The sequence below is a fragment of the Scyliorhinus canicula genome, chromosome 2 (genome assembly GCF_902713615.1).
Source record: "Scyliorhinus canicula chromosome 2, sScyCan1.1, whole genome shotgun sequence".
Taxonomy (NCBI): Eukaryota; Metazoa; Chordata; class Chondrichthyes; order Carcharhiniformes; family Scyliorhinidae; genus Scyliorhinus; species Scyliorhinus canicula.
In genome coordinates, this window is record NC_052147.1 from 122,438,889 (window position 1) to 122,454,090 (window position 15,202).

The 15,202-nt window shown below is 48.9% G+C and overlaps 1 long non-coding RNA gene across 2 annotated transcripts; it reads right to left on the minus strand.

Annotated features, from left to right (window-relative positions):
• Nucleotides 1-632: 632 nt before the first annotated feature.
• On the minus strand, nt 633-14,639 carry LOC119962400. 2 transcript variants are annotated; one of them, XR_005459864.1, is made up of 3 exons: nt 14,544-14,639; nt 5,883-6,080; nt 633-953 (listed from the first exon to the last, which is right to left on the minus strand). It is a non-coding gene; the product is annotated as an uncharacterized LOC119962400 (long non-coding RNA). The 2 variants fall into 2 exon arrangements; XR_005459863.1 differs by lacking the exon at nt 633-953 and having other exon boundaries at nt 5,815-6,080.
• Nucleotides 14,640-15,202: the final 563 nt, after the last annotated feature.

Consider the following 15,202-nt stretch of genomic DNA (forward strand, 5'->3'; position numbering starts at 1 on the left):
TTTACGATCAATTAGTAACTGAGTGAATCTTCCTGGCAATTTAAAAATAAGCCATAGTAAAATGGCAAAATTGTAAGATTAAAGAAGTGTTACTATTTTCTTGTCGATTGGTCAAGTTGTTTCACAATGAATTGTGTCACTCAGTTTGTCTCTGTGATGCCACCAGACTCACTGGGATTGATTTCCTGATTGTTTACACCTAATCAACCCGCATAAAAAAGAAGCCCTACCTACTCTGACTCCCAGTCTGCTTTTTTGTCCCAGTAATAGAAGCACTTGTTCTGCATTTGCATCATTTAACTGGAGTCCCATTGATGTCATGTAAATGCTTAATTTCATGGAGTTTGTGTTGGAAAGTAGTCATAAACGGTCTGTATAAAATGTGGAGTGTTGCCATGAGGTTGTGTTACATTGGAACAGAGGAGCAGGAGTAAGCCATTCAGCCCATCGAACCTGCTCCGCCATTCAATACGATCATGGCTGATCATCCACTTCAATGTCTTTCCCCCACACTATCCCATAACCCTTTATGTTAATAGTATTTAGATATCTGTCAATCTCTGCTTTAAACGCACTCAGTGACTGAGCTCTCTGCGGTAGAGAATTCCAAATATGTCACCAAGAAACTGCTCAGACAGCAAGTTAATTAACCTTGGTCCTTGGAGACTTTCAGTGCAAGCATCAGGGACAGACAGACTTTTTTGCTAAACAATTCATGGATGGTTGGTAAGGTGTGAATTTAATGTGTTGGATACCACTCATCTTTAATAGTCCTCAAACTGTGAATTGTGGACCGTTGTCACTCACAATTTGTTCTGGTTTCCGAAATGTGGCGAAAATCGCATCGAGCTTTTCGATGGTTTGTGCCGTGGTTGTTGACTTCATCAAGACCACCTCAAGCAACTTGGACTGCACGTCTACGATGACCATGAACATGTGCCCCTTGTATGGACCTGCAAAGTCAATGTGTAGATGTTGCCAAGGCATTTTAGGCCACTCCCATGGATGTAATGGTGCGTTCCATACCCGCGCCCATGACTGGCACAGTCCCGCTTTTTCCTCTACCTGAGCACTAATTCCTGGCCATCAGAAGTATCTCTGTGTGAATTCTTTCTTAAAGCTATAGCTGAGTGTCCTTCATGTAATTGTTCCAAAACAATTTGTTGTAAGTTTGGAAGAATTATTATCCTCATCCTCCACAAAGGCATCCCCCCTGTACTGTCAACTCGGGTTTTCTGGAAACATAAGGATTTAATTCAGGATGCGTCCTCATTGTTCCCTCTTTTAACACCATTTCCAGTATCTTCCCCATCACGTGATCATTCCTGGTCTGTCCTTGGACCTGAATGCAATCACTGGAACATGCTATAACTGCGCACAAAAGAAGATATTTTCACTACTGGATGGTATCTGACTAGCGGTCAAAGGCAAACATGGCAATGCGTCATCATTAGCATGGTTCTCTGACTGATGGAATTTGATCTCGTAAGAATGTGCAGATTTTAAAGACCACCATTGAAGTCTGCTTGCTGCCAATGAAGGAATACCTTAATGGCTGAAAAATAGCTGGTAATCATGGACCATCAGCAATGTGAAGTCACAGAGGTATTGGTGAAATTTTCTCACACCAAAATTAAAACTCAGTGCCTGCTTCCCCAACTGAGCATAGTTTGGCTCGGCAGCTGTTAAAGTACATGATGCAAATGCTATTGGTCTTTCTTCCAATGCACGGTAGCATTGTGGATAGCACAATTGCTTCACATCTCCAGGGTCCCAGGTTCGATTCCGGCTTGGGTCACTGTCTGTGCGGAGTCTGCACATCCTCCCCGTGTGTGCGTGGGTTTCCTCCGGGTGCTCCGGTTTCCTCCCACAGTCCAAAGATGTGTAGATTAGGTGGATTGGCCATAATAAATTGCCCTTAGTGTCCAAAATTGCCCTTAGTGTTGGGTGGGGTTACTGGGTTATGGGGATAGGGTGTAGGTGTTGACCTTGGGTAGGGTGCTCTTTCCAAGAGCCGGTGTAGACACGATGGGCCGAATGGCCTCCTTCTGCACTGTTAATTCTATGATGATTCCCCTGAAGGTAAGTATGTGTGACACCATCACCCCAACTCCATACAGCGAGGCATCACAGGCAAGTTTTAATAGTATCTTTGGGTTGAAATGTACCAACACTCAGACTTCTTCAGTGCTTCTTTGATTGATATGCTTTTTCGCACTCTGGTGTTCATTGACATGCTTGTTTTATGCACAACATAGTATGTAATGATCTAAGTAGAGTTGTTAGATTGAGGCTGAATTTCCCATAGTGGTTAAATAATCCTCGGACTGATCTTTCCTGTGTTACATTCGTTGCTCATGGGGCCTCTATAATCGCCTTCATCTTCTTAGGTGCCTTGTGTAAATGGTTGCTATCAATAACATTTCCTAAATATTGGACTGATGTTTAAAGGAAGTCACATTTACATTTCCAGACACGAAGACCATGCATCTGAAGGCGCTTCAATGTGGCTTCTAAGTTACTTAAATATTCCTGTTCATACCAGAAATTAGTATATCATCAAGGTAGCACTATACCCCTTACCTGGAACACGCCCAGCCAGGGCATGATCCAGATCGCACCAGGCGCTTCAAGTCAGGTGACTTGCACACGGTTTTGCGCTTAGCACGAAGCCCGTTTTGGGCCTCTCCCACGATACTCCCTGTGCAATGCGATCGGTGCAGGGCAAAACACGGTGGGAAAATCTCGCCTTTGGTTTTCACTTCTCCTGCAAAAAAATTCCAAACTGTTTCTAGCAAGCCTAAACATGCACTACTCACCTGTTCTTTTACTTATTTCAGGCTGACTACTAAATGTTTATTTATTCTAAGCATATTATAAATTTCCAACAAGGGGGCCAAAAAGACCTCTCATTGTTTTGCCTGTTTTGAGCAGCTGCCTGCTACATGCAAAAAATAAGCCCGACAAGGTTGGTACTGGCTGGAGTACTGGCCCACACTGGGGATATGGTTCACCCATTGCTTCATTTGTCATTATTGTTTACCCGTTATGCCTGAAAAGCAATCAAACCAAATTCTACCATTGTGCAAACTGGCAGAATGAGTGGGCGGGTGAGCGGGGATGGTGGACAAGTGGTGGAATAGACAATTCAAGCACATGCACAGGGAGAAATGGAGAAAGACACGTTCAGGAAGAATGAGAAAGAAATTGAGACGTAAGTACAAACTGGCCGGAGTTTTGAGCCCGTGGCCACCACAAGTGTAAACGTCAACGCGGGGCAAAATCCTGCGGGAGTCGGGAAAGAAGATTCTGCCAGCGAGATCTCATTGACTTTCCCCATCCCTCACTGGTGGCATTTAAATACATTTTAGTACATTTTAATATCAGTAATGGGCTTCCCCACCACATCATGCCCTCTCTCTTCCCCCCCCCCCTCTCCCCCCACCCTGTGGCGATGACGACCACCACTCGAGTAAAGTTCGCCAGCGTGCAATCTGAGAGACGAAAGCCAAAACATCGGCCTTCCTCATCTCCATGAGCTCCGGCTTCTCTGAAATCCCAAATATCTCCATCAAAGGGTCCGGGTCCACTCCCTGCTCCACTGTCCTGGCTAAGACTGTGAACACTCCAGTCCAGAATCTTCCCAATTTTTCACAACCCCGAAACATGTGCGCATGATTCGCTGGCCCCCGCCCACACATCTCACACTCATCTGCTACCCCCTGAAAGTACCCATTCATTCCCGCCCAAGTCATATGCACCCTGTGCACCACCTTAAACTGTATCAGGCTCATCCTTGCATAAGAGGAGGTCCCGTTTCCCCTTCGCAGTGCCTCACTCCAAACTCCCCAATTTATCTCCATTCCCAACTCCGCTTCCCATTTCTCCTTGATCTCGCCTCCCTGCTTCCCCAGCTACTTATATATATCACCAATTCTTCCCTCCCCTTCCACATTCAGAAACAGAATTCGCTCCAGCAGGGTGTATCCCGGCAACCTGGGAAACCTCCTCCAAACCTTTCCCGCAAAGTCTCTAACCTGCACATACCTGAACTCATTACCCCTTGGCAGTTCTACCCTCTCCCTTAGCTCCTCCAGACTGGTGAACCCTTCTTCCAAATACAGATCCCTCACCTTATTATAACTGCTTTATACAAATTCAGTTGAGGGGATCCATCGGAAGATAAGTATAGTCCCAGGGAGAGAGGGACAGGATGTACCGTGGCATTGCCCCCAACATAGGTTCACACTTCCCCGTCACAGGTTGGCATTGCCCTTATGTGTAATAAGGGAATGGGGGTGGTGGGGTGGGGGGGGGGGGGGGGGGGGAGGGGGGGGAGGTGTGGAGGCTGATGCCTGTGATAGGGAGGGGACGTGCCTATGAAGCGGGGGGGGGGGGAGCTTGGCTGAGGAGGGGAGTGGAACACACCTGTGAGGGGGATGATGGCTTTGAAGGCGAGAGTGCCTGCGATACTGCCGTGGTGGGAGTGAGGGGAGGGGGGGAAGAGAGTCCCTGATACCTCCATTTGGTTGTGTGCGAACGGGGAAAGAGAGCCCACTGTACTTGTGTATTTATGTGATGGGGAGGGAGGGAGGGAGGGGGAGGGAAATCGACCTCCTGATGCCTCCATGTGGTCGTGAGGGTGGAGGGGGAAAGAGAATCCCCGGTACCTCCATGGTGTGGGTGGTCACCCGATGCTGTGGGGAATCCGGGGCCCTCTGTGTCCGTGAAGGGGCGAGAGGAGTTTATTCCAGGACTGATCAGGCGTCCATTAAAGATGGCACCCTGATATCTGTGGAGCAAGCCTTGCAGGTTCGACAAGGCCTCAGAGTGATGGCATAATCCGCACACCAACATTTTCGTTGGACTAAGTGCCAGAAAATCTGGCCTGAAAATTCAGCTGGGCATCTGGAGAGATACACGCCCTATTTCAGTCAGTGTCTGACACTCTCTTGACAATTTATGGGAAAATTCACCCACTGTTGCCTAGATTTCAGAACCTGGATTGCCAAGGCTTGTTGCTTAGACGGAGTCCACAATCAACATTTCAAGCAGCCCTGTTAACAAAACAGCCAATGCAAGTAACCCTACTGTATCCGACCGGAGATTCTACAAATCTGACAGGGTTTGTGTATAATTATAGTAGTGATTAAGATCTCTCTCAATTTTCCAAACATGAAAAATATAAATAGAATATTTATTTATAAGTATCCAGAAAATCTGATGCCTTTTATCTCCACCTTTGCATTCATGCATGCAGTAGCTGTTGAAATGTTAATACTTGTCATCTCTTCAAGAGCTCAAAGTTTTCTGTTTTTACACTGGAAAATTTGTTTACGCAACTGTGGAAATCAGCCATGATATTCTCAGGCTCTTTTCAGAGAGGCCAAGGTTACAACTGAGATATGTTCAGCTCTGGTTTCTCAATGTTTATGTCTCCCATTCCCAGTTCATTGCCTCAGCTGCACTATCTATCAACACCTCCGTTTTCACTGTTGTGTTGGAAGTATTGAGTGAAATTTTGTAGGGCCCCATTTTTATTACAAGTACAAACAGGCCAGACAAAGCTGCTAAAATGCACTACTTCATATCAATGTGCAGTGTAAACTAAACAAGAATCATCTTTACAATGCACAACAACAATATGTCAATGTGACTTAAAGGCACCAAAGATTTTCATTTCACTTATTTATCAGAATTTTCCAGGCATTTTTCTTCTCCCCCTTTTCTGATCTGAAATTGATGGTGCCTCATTATTGCTCTGCAATGTCTCACTTAAGTATCTGTTTCTCATGAGCGAGTCTGGGTGGGAAGTGTTGGTCAATATTTTTATTCAGCTATGTGTGGGAGTGCACAGAGTTTCTATTCCTGTTCTCACTCACCAGGCCAAGGAGAGGCATACAATTTGAAGCAGTTCAGAGACAGTTCACTGGTAGAGTTGCCAACTCTGGCTGGACATATTCCGGGAGTCCTTGGTGGAAGAGATGCCATGGAAAGCCAGCGGCATGGTGAAAGCAGGTCTGGGACTGCTTGAAAAAACCAACATGTCCCCTGAGGATCACCTCAGTCTGAAATTCTCCCTGCAAAACAAAATTAACAAATGAAGTTCTCATTATTCTGATGATAAGCCCCCTTCCCTGGATTTGGTCTGTCCTGGAGTGAGGAGGATCCTACTGTGGTGATATGCATAGCAATGGATATAGTTGGATGTACGACCTCCAACCAGCAGGTAGGGGTGGCGATCCACCATGTGACTCCACTGATTGGTAGTAAGTCGTACTAGAGGCTAGTCACATTCGAAGTAGCTCCAGGAGAATTCATTTATTCATTACCGTTTGTAATATAGTTTGTTAGTTATCTTTCCACGTGCTCATTTTGTTGATAAATTATCTTATCTGTCAAAGAACTAGGGGCGGAATTCTCCGACCCCCCGGGGGGTCGCCCGGGGCAGGCGTCAATCCCGCACCCGCCGTGTCCCAAATTCTCCGCCCCCCGAGATTCGGCGGGGGCGGGTTTTGCGCCGCGCCGGTCAGCGGGCCCCCGGGCCGCTGACAGGTCTTTCCCGCCGGCGTGGTTTAAACCACCTCTGGTACCAGCAGGATTGGCGGCACGGGCGGGCTCCGGGGTCCTGGAGGGGGTCGCGGGGCGATCTGACCCCGGCGGGTGCCCCCACGGTGGCCTGGCCTGCGATCAGGGCCCACCGATCGGCCGGCGGGCCTGTGCCGTGGGGGCATTCTTTTTCTTCCACCCCCTCCCCCCCATGGTCTTCACCGTGGTGGGGGCAGAAGAGACCCCCTCCCCAGTGCATGCGCCGGTATGATGTCAGCAGCTGCTGACGCACCGGCGCATGTGCGGACTTCCGCCAGCCAGCGAAGGCCTTTCGGCTCTGGCTGGCGGGGCGCCAAAGGCCGTTCGCGCCGGCCGGTGGAGCGGCAACCACTCCGGCGCGCGGGCCTAGCCTCTAAAGGTGCGGAGAATTCCGCACCTTTGGGGAGGCCCGACTCCACAGTGGTTCACGCCACTCCGTCCCGCCGGGACCACCCGCCCAGCCGGGTAGGGGAGAATCCCGGCCTAGATGTTCTGTGTGCATCTTTACCAAGGCCACGACACAGAACATAACACCTATCTGTAAACTCCCAGCTCCATTTCCCACTGGCCCTGGATCAGTTAGAACTCCTATGCCGGAGAACTATTGTAGCTAATAATAGCCACAGCACTGCAGTGTTGCACTTTCCGCTTGGAAGCAGTCACTTTGAATCAGTTGCCAGGTGAAATGTCTGAATGTTCGGCAAGCACTGAGGCTGTAGCCACAGATCCCACAAATGTGCACCTGTCAGCTACTTGCACTAAAGGTGATGCAGGCCGAACATACACAGATGAGATTTAAAAAATACCCTGCCTTGGCAAGTCCTGGTCTGGCCACCTGCTCTCTTTCCCACTGATGCTTAAAATCTTAAAATCTCCCAGATGTCTATCTTTGGCCACTAGTGAACTAATGCAGGGTTCAGGAATCCCTGGGATGATTCCTGAGATGAGGGAAGCACAGTAGCACAGTGGTTAGCACTGTTGCTTCATGGCACCAGGGTCCCGGGTTCGATTCCTGGCTTGGGTCACGTTCTATACGGAGTCTGCATATTCTCCCCATGTTTGTGTGGGTTTCCTCCGGGTGTTCCGCTTTCCTCCCACAAGTCCCGAAAGACATGGGGCGCAATTCTCCGCACTCACGACGGTGCGGAGAATAGCGGGGGTCGTAAATTTTTACGGCCACGCTAGTCTGACAACCTCCCGCTATTCTCCCCCCCCCCCCCCCCCCCCACGCCCGACTCCCGACACGAATCGCTGCCGCCGTTTTTTTATGGCAAGCAGCGATTCTCAGCTGGCCGATGGGCCGAAGTCCAAGCCCTTTACGGCCGTTTTTACGAACGGCAAACACACCTGGTCTGGCCGTTCGTAAAAACGGCCGTAAAGTTCGGATCTTGCCAACCATGGCACCGATTGGCACGGCAGTGCCAAGGGTGCCATGGGCCCGCGATCGGTGGGCACCGATCGCGGGCAGCGGGTCCGATTCCCGCGCACTCTTTGTCCTTCCGCCGCCCCGCTGTATCAATTTGCGGGGCGGCTGAGGGGCATCCCGGCCTGCGCATGCGCGGGTTTCGCGCAAATGCACGATGACGTCACCCGCGCATGCGCGGGTTGGAGTCTTCCAATCCGCGCATGCGCGGCTGACGTCATATGACGCGTCAGCCGTCGCAAACTGGCAAGCGGGCTTAACGAAATTCGTTAAGCCCGCGATGCCGGAGTTCACGGCCGCGGCATGCTAGCCCCGACCGGGGACCAGAATCGGTTCCCGGTCGGGGGGGGGGGGGGGGGGAGGCTGGCATCAAACCCGCCCGTTTTTGACGCCAGCCTTACGATTTCTCCCTGTTTGGGAGAATCGCGCCCATACTGTTTGGTGAATTGGACATTCCGAATTCTCCCTCAGTATACCCGTACGGTGCCTAGGGAATTCTCACAGTAACTTCATTGCTGTGTTAATGTTAGCCTACTTGTGACACTAATGAAGATTATATATGTTATAGGTTGAGCAGGTTGGGCCTATACTCATTGGAATTTGGAAGAATGAGAGGTGATCCATATGTGGCCGGAATATCCGTTCCTGAGACTAATTGTTGATGCCGGGGCAGGATTTGTGGAGTTCCTCAGAGATAGATTTGCTAGTGCTACAAGGGAGGGTTTAAACTAGATTGGCAGGGGGCTGGGATCCTCAGCAGTAGGGAAGCAAATGAGGGGCTTAAAGGAGATGTAGTACGCAGCAACAGCCAGTTGAATAGACATAATAGGCAGGAGTACAGCAGGGGAAACTTGTTGGATTAAATTGCATCTATTTCAATGCAAGAGGTGATGACAGGTAAGGCTGATGAACTCAGGGCATGGATAGGTATGTGGAACTAGGATAGTATCGCCAGAATTGAAACAAGGCTAAGGGAGGGATATGACTGGCAGCTTAATGTTCCAGGGTGCAGGTGCTTCAGGTGGGACAGAAGTAGAGGAAAGAGAGGAAGGGGAGTTGCATTTTTGAAGGGGATCACCACAGCAGCAGTCAGAGATGAAATGACCGAGGGATTATCCAGCAACGCTTTGTAGCTGGAACTAAGAAATAAGACGAGGATGGTGACCTTATTGGGGTTGTATTATTCATCCCCAAATAGTCAATGGAAATTAGAAGAACAAGTACGCAGGGAGATTGGGGAGACTTGCAGGAGAAATAGTGTTCTCATAGTAAGAGATTTTAATTTTCCTAGCATAGATGGGACTGCCAGAGTGTTAAGGGCTTAGATGGGGTGGAATTTGTTAAATGTGTTCAGGAAAGTTTCCTCAGGCAGTATGTGGAGGGTCCTACTCAGGAAAGGGCAAAACTTGACCTACTCTTGGGAAGTAGGGCAAGGCAAGTGACTGATGTTTGGGTTGGGGACCAGTTTGGGAGCAGTGACCATAGATCTATTAATTAATCATTTAAAATAGTTATGGAAAGGGGCAAAACTGGTCCACAGGCACAAGTTCTAAATTGGAGCAAGTTGAATTTTGATGGAATTAGACAGTAGCTTGCAAGGTTTGATTGGAGTAGCTTGTTTGAGGGCAAAGCGGCCTCTGGCAAGTGGGAGATGTTTAAAAGTGAAATAACTAGAGTTCAGGGTCTATATGTTCCTGTTAGGGTGAAGGACAAGCTGGCAGGAGTAGGGAACCCTGGTTGACAAAACATATGGAGGTAAAGAAGGAGGCGTTGCTCATGTGCAAGCAGCTGGAATCAAGGGATTCCCTGGAGGTATACAGGGGAAACAGGAGTGAACTCAAGAAGGAAATTAGGAGGGCAAAAAGGGGGCCTTGGCTCAGCGGATTAAGGTGAATTCAAAGGGATTCTTTAAGTATATTAAAGGAAAAAGAATAACTAGAGAGAGAATAGGACCCCTCAAGGACCAAAGTGAACAGATATGTGTGGAACTGCAGGAGATGGACAAGGTTCCCAATGAATATTTCTCCTCTATGTTTACTGTGGAGAAAGACATGAAGAATTGGGAACCTTGGAAGGTTAGTGATGATATATTGGGACAGTGTGCATTACAGTAGAAGAGGTGATGGATGTATTAAAAGGTATGAAGGAGGATAAACCTCCTGGTCCTGACCAGGTATATCCAAGAACACAGCGTGAAGCTAGAGAAGAAATTGCGGGAGTCTTAGCTGAGATATTGGCATCATCGTTAGCCACGTGTCAGGTACCAGAAGACTGGAGGGTAGCAAATGTTGTGCCCTTATTTAAGAAGAGCTGCAAAGAAAAACCTGGGAATTATAGACCGTGTAGCCTAACATCTGTGGAGGGTAAGTTACGAGAGAGGATTCTGAGGGATAAGATATACATGCATTTGGAAAGACAGGGTTTGATTAGGTGTAGTCAGCATGGTTTTGTGCATGAGAGCTCATACCTCACAAATTTGTTAAGGTTCTTTGATGAAGTGACCAGGAAGGTTGATGAGGGCAGGGTGGTAGATGTAGTTTATTTGGACTTCAGTAAGGTCTTTGATAAAGTCCAGGGGTAGAGAAGGGGGCAATCTTGGAAGGGCTAACTAAAGGGTGAAATTAAAGGGGACAAAGCCAGTAGAGAAGGATGGCGGACAGTAGAGGGGAATGGAGGCGCAAGTCTCTGGTAAGGCTGATAACATGGAACGTCCGGGGGCACAATCGCTGTGAAGAGATCATGGGTCTTTGCACATCTAAGGAGTCTAAAGGATGGGGTGGTCTTTCTGCAGAAGACGCACCTCCACGTGAGGGACCAGGTCAGGTTCAGAAAAGCATGGGTGGGCCAGATATTTCACTCGCGGTTTGACACAAAGTCACGGGTGGGTGACCATTCTGCTGAGTATTTATGAGTGTGAAGTAAGTGAGGAACCCAGGTGGGGTCTATGTGATGGTGAGTGTGGTTTTGGAGGGGACGCTGGTGGTGCTAGTGAATGTATACGCACTGAATTAGAACAGTGTGATGTTTGTGAGGGTATTGTTGGGAATGATTCTGGACTTGGCCACACATCAGTTGATTATGGGAGGGGACTTTAGTTGTGTTCTGGAGCCGAGGGTGGACAGGTCGAGCCCTAGGTCAATGGGAAGGCTGCAGATGACAATGGAGCTGGGAGGGTTTATGGAAAGGATGGCTATGGTGGATCTGTGGAGATTTAAGAACCCAGGGGAGAGGGAGTAGCCCGTATTCTCGCACATGTGTAAGGCAGACTACAGAATTGATTTTTTTTTGTGGTGAACCGTGAGGTGCTGGTGTGGGCGGAGTACGTGAGGATTGTATCTCATTCAAGGCACATGAAGATAGGAAAAGGAGAGAAGAGTACGAACGATTATTGAGCGAGATAGTCGAGGTGGATGGGGGGTTTTTGAGAGCCCCACTGCGGATGGATTGATGAAAAGGAAAAATCTACAGTGACAGTTCGACAGGTTGATGAGGAGAAAGGTGGTTGGGCAGCTATGGAGGGCGACAGGGCTGCAGTATGAATATGGAAAAAAGGCAAGTCGCATTTGGGTCATCAGCTGCAGAGGCATATCGTGTCCAAGGAAATCTCAAGGGTACGGACAGGGATGGGGGAGATGGTGTCAGAGCCACAGAAGATAAACGTGGCGTTCAGGGGATATTACGAGGAACTGTATAGGGCAGACCCTGGGGAGTGAAGAGGGGGATGTGGGACGGGTCTTAGACAGGCTGGAATTTCTACAGCTGGATGAGGAGAGGAGGCAGGCGCTAGAGGAGCCTTTAGGGCTGAGGCAGGTAATGGAGAGTATAAGAGGGTGTATTAGGGGGTTACCCGTTGGAACTTTACAAGGAGTTTGCAGCAGAATTGGTATCACACCTGCTGGAGGCATTTAGCGAGATGCTGGAGAAGGGGGAGCTGCCAGAGACAATAACACAAGTGATGATTATGCTAATACCAAACAAAGAGAAGGACCCCTTAGAGTGTGGGTCATACAGGTCCATATCACTGTTAAACACTGAAGTGAAAGTGCTGGCTAAGTTAGTGGTGGGGAGGATGAAGGATGCATCCCGGGGTGCTTGCAGAGGATAAAACGGGTTTCATGAAGGGCAGGCAACTCTTAAGTAATATAATAATAATAATTGCTTGTTGTCACAAGTAGGCTTCAATGAAGTTACTGTGGAAAGTCCCTAGTCGTCACATTCTGGCACCTGTTCGTGGTGATGTTAAGTACCCAATAATTAACACTGATAGGTAAAGAGTTTGCAGGCGACACTTGTTTGATGTGATGTGGTGATGGAGTTTTGTATAGAGTGTGTCCAAGGAAAATAAAGGTGTCTTGGGAAAGGAGCAGAACTCTTGACTCTTTACTGAACAGCAGCCAGAAGCTAACAATCATGACCCTGTCGAGGGGATGGGTACTGGAGGTGGTGGTGTCTATGGAAGCGGAGAAGGCATTTTGACCAGGTGGAGTGGCGTACCTGTTCAAGATCCTGGGAAGATTTGGGTTTGTGACATGGATGTGTCTGTTGTGCGTGGCCCTGGTGGTGAGCGTACGGACCAATAAGATGAGCTCACGGAGTTACGGATTGCACAGGGGAACGAGGTCCGCTGTCACCGATACCGTTTGCACCAGCAATAGAGCCCTTGGCAATGGACTTCAGGGGGTCAGCAGATTGGGCAAGGGATTATATGGGGTAGTAGGGAGCACCGGGTGTTGCTGTACATAGATGACCTGCTATTATATATGTGTCAGATCCCCTGGAGGGTATGGTGGAATTATGAGTCCATTAGAGAGGTTTGGGACCTTCTCAGGTTATAAGCTGAATGTGGGGGAAAAGTGAGGTGCTCCCAGTGAACGAGTTGGGTCTGAGAGCCAGTTTAGGGGGCTAACGTTTAGGGTAGCCAGGGGTAGGTTTAGGTATTTGGGGATCCAGGTGTCGGGGGAATGGGTGATGCTACATACGTGGAACCTAACAAATTTGGTGGAGGAGGTGAAGGAGGAATACACTGCATGTAACGCTGACAGAGAGAGTTTAAATGGTGAAAATGTATGTCATGCCAAGGTTCTTATTCATATTCCAGACGCTGCTGATTTTTGTTCCAAAGGCCTTTTTCGGAAGTTGGATAAAGCCATTTTGGAGTTTGTATGGGCAGGGAAGATGCCCAGGGTGAAGAGGGCCCTGCTACAGAGGCAGAAGGGGGGTTGGCGTTACCAAACCTGCTGCATTACTATTGGGCAGCGAATCTGGATAAGGTGAGGGATGGTGCGAAGGAGAGGGGGTAGAATGGGTTAGGATGGAGGAAGAGTCCTGTCGGGGGGCCAGCCTGGGGGCCATGGTGACGGCAGCGCTACCGCTACTCCAAGTAGATATATGGAGAGCCCGGTTACACAGTCCACGATTAGGGTGTGGAACCAGCTGAGGAGACACTTTAGGATAGAAGGGGTGTCGATGTTGACACTGTTATGTGGGAACCATGGGTTTAATCTGGGGGAGACGGATGGTATGTATAGAAAGTGGAGAAACATGGGGCTGATGAGGACGAGGGATTTGTATCTGGAAGAGAGGCTCGTAAGCATAGAGGAGCTGAGGGGGAGGGTAGAGCTCCCAAAGGGAAATGGATTTTGGTATTTACAAGTAAGGGACTTTGCACAAAAGGTGTGGAAAGGGTCTCCCAGGCTGCCGAAGTATGCCCTGTTGGAATGTTTGTTGCTTCTGGATGTGGAAGGGGAGGGCAGGATTGGGGACATATATAGATGTCTGGGAGAGCAGGGAGTACGCAGGCAGTGAGGATCAAGGAGAAATGGGAGGAGTTGGGGGGGGAGATAGGATGGGGAGTGTGGAGTGAGGCACTGAGTAGGGTGAATTTGACCTCCTCATGTGCGAGGATGAGCCTGATACGGTTCAAGGTGGTACAAGATACTTATGACTCGGCCGAGGATGAGTGGTTTCTTCCAGGAAGTGGCAGATGATTGTGAGAAGTGTGGGCGAGGACCAGTGAACCACGCGCATATGTTCTGTGGCTGTGAGAAGTTAGAGAGATACTGGAGTGTTCAGGACGCGAGCAAAGATTGTGGGGGTGGAGGTCAGGCTGGACCCAAAGGTGGCGATTTTCGGGATGTCATAGAAGCCAGAGCTGATGGAACAGAGGAAGGCCGACATCTTGACCTTCGCCTCTCTGATTGCCCAGCGGAGAGTTTTATTGGAATGGCGGTTGGCAGCCCCGCCCAGGATGGTGACCTGGTTAGGGGATTTGTACGATATCCTCTGATTGCAAAATATTAATTCTGACCTGAGGGGTTCAGCGGAGGGCTTTAAGGCACGGTGGGGACTGTTCGTAGCCACGTTTGAGAAGCTGTTCGTTGTGGGGTGGAAGGGGGGATGTAGGGTGAAAAAGGGGAAACATTTGTACAGAGTGTAAAACTGTGAGTTGAGGAGTGTGTTCCCCGGATTGTTTATGTTTTGTAACTGTTTGAATAAGTTGGAATAAAATACACAAAAAAAAACATGATCTTACTGATCGGCGGAGCAGTTCTGAGGGCAGAGGTAGACTTACATTGAAACACACCATGCTTAGGCACAGGGCCCCAGCCAATGGGGGAGCCCTGTGCTAGTGAGTATCTGTGGGCACCAATCAGAGCCTGAGAGCTCTGCATTTGATTGACTGAGGCTTCTTAGAGTGGCGAAACACAGATGAATGTTGCGGTGACTAGGAGGGAGAGAGGTAGTCAAGACGAAGATCTCCTGTGTTTACGTCATGAAATTTGTCGTGAAATGGCGAAAAAAGTCACGAGAGAGGGAGATAGTGAGCTAGCCAGATGATTGGGACTCAGAAGCAAGCCATCGTCGATAAGAGCAGGGGTGACTCTAGCCCCAGGCCAAGGCTGAGGAAGGCTGGACATGCCATAACCTGACAGCCAAGCCAGCAGTGAGGCAAGGTTGTCTAGGTGAGGAACGAGGCACTACCGGGATCAGATAAATTGGCAAAAAAAAAACACAAGGTCTGTGGTGAGTGAGCCATTCAGTTACTCTGGACTCGGGGTAGCCATCATTGAGCAGCAAAGGGAACAGTGGCAGCTCATCCCCCAGGGCTGAGAAGGACAAAAATGCCTACTCTTTCAGAAATTTCACCTGCATTAAAGTCAAGAAAGATCAGTCAATATGAAGCGTTACTCT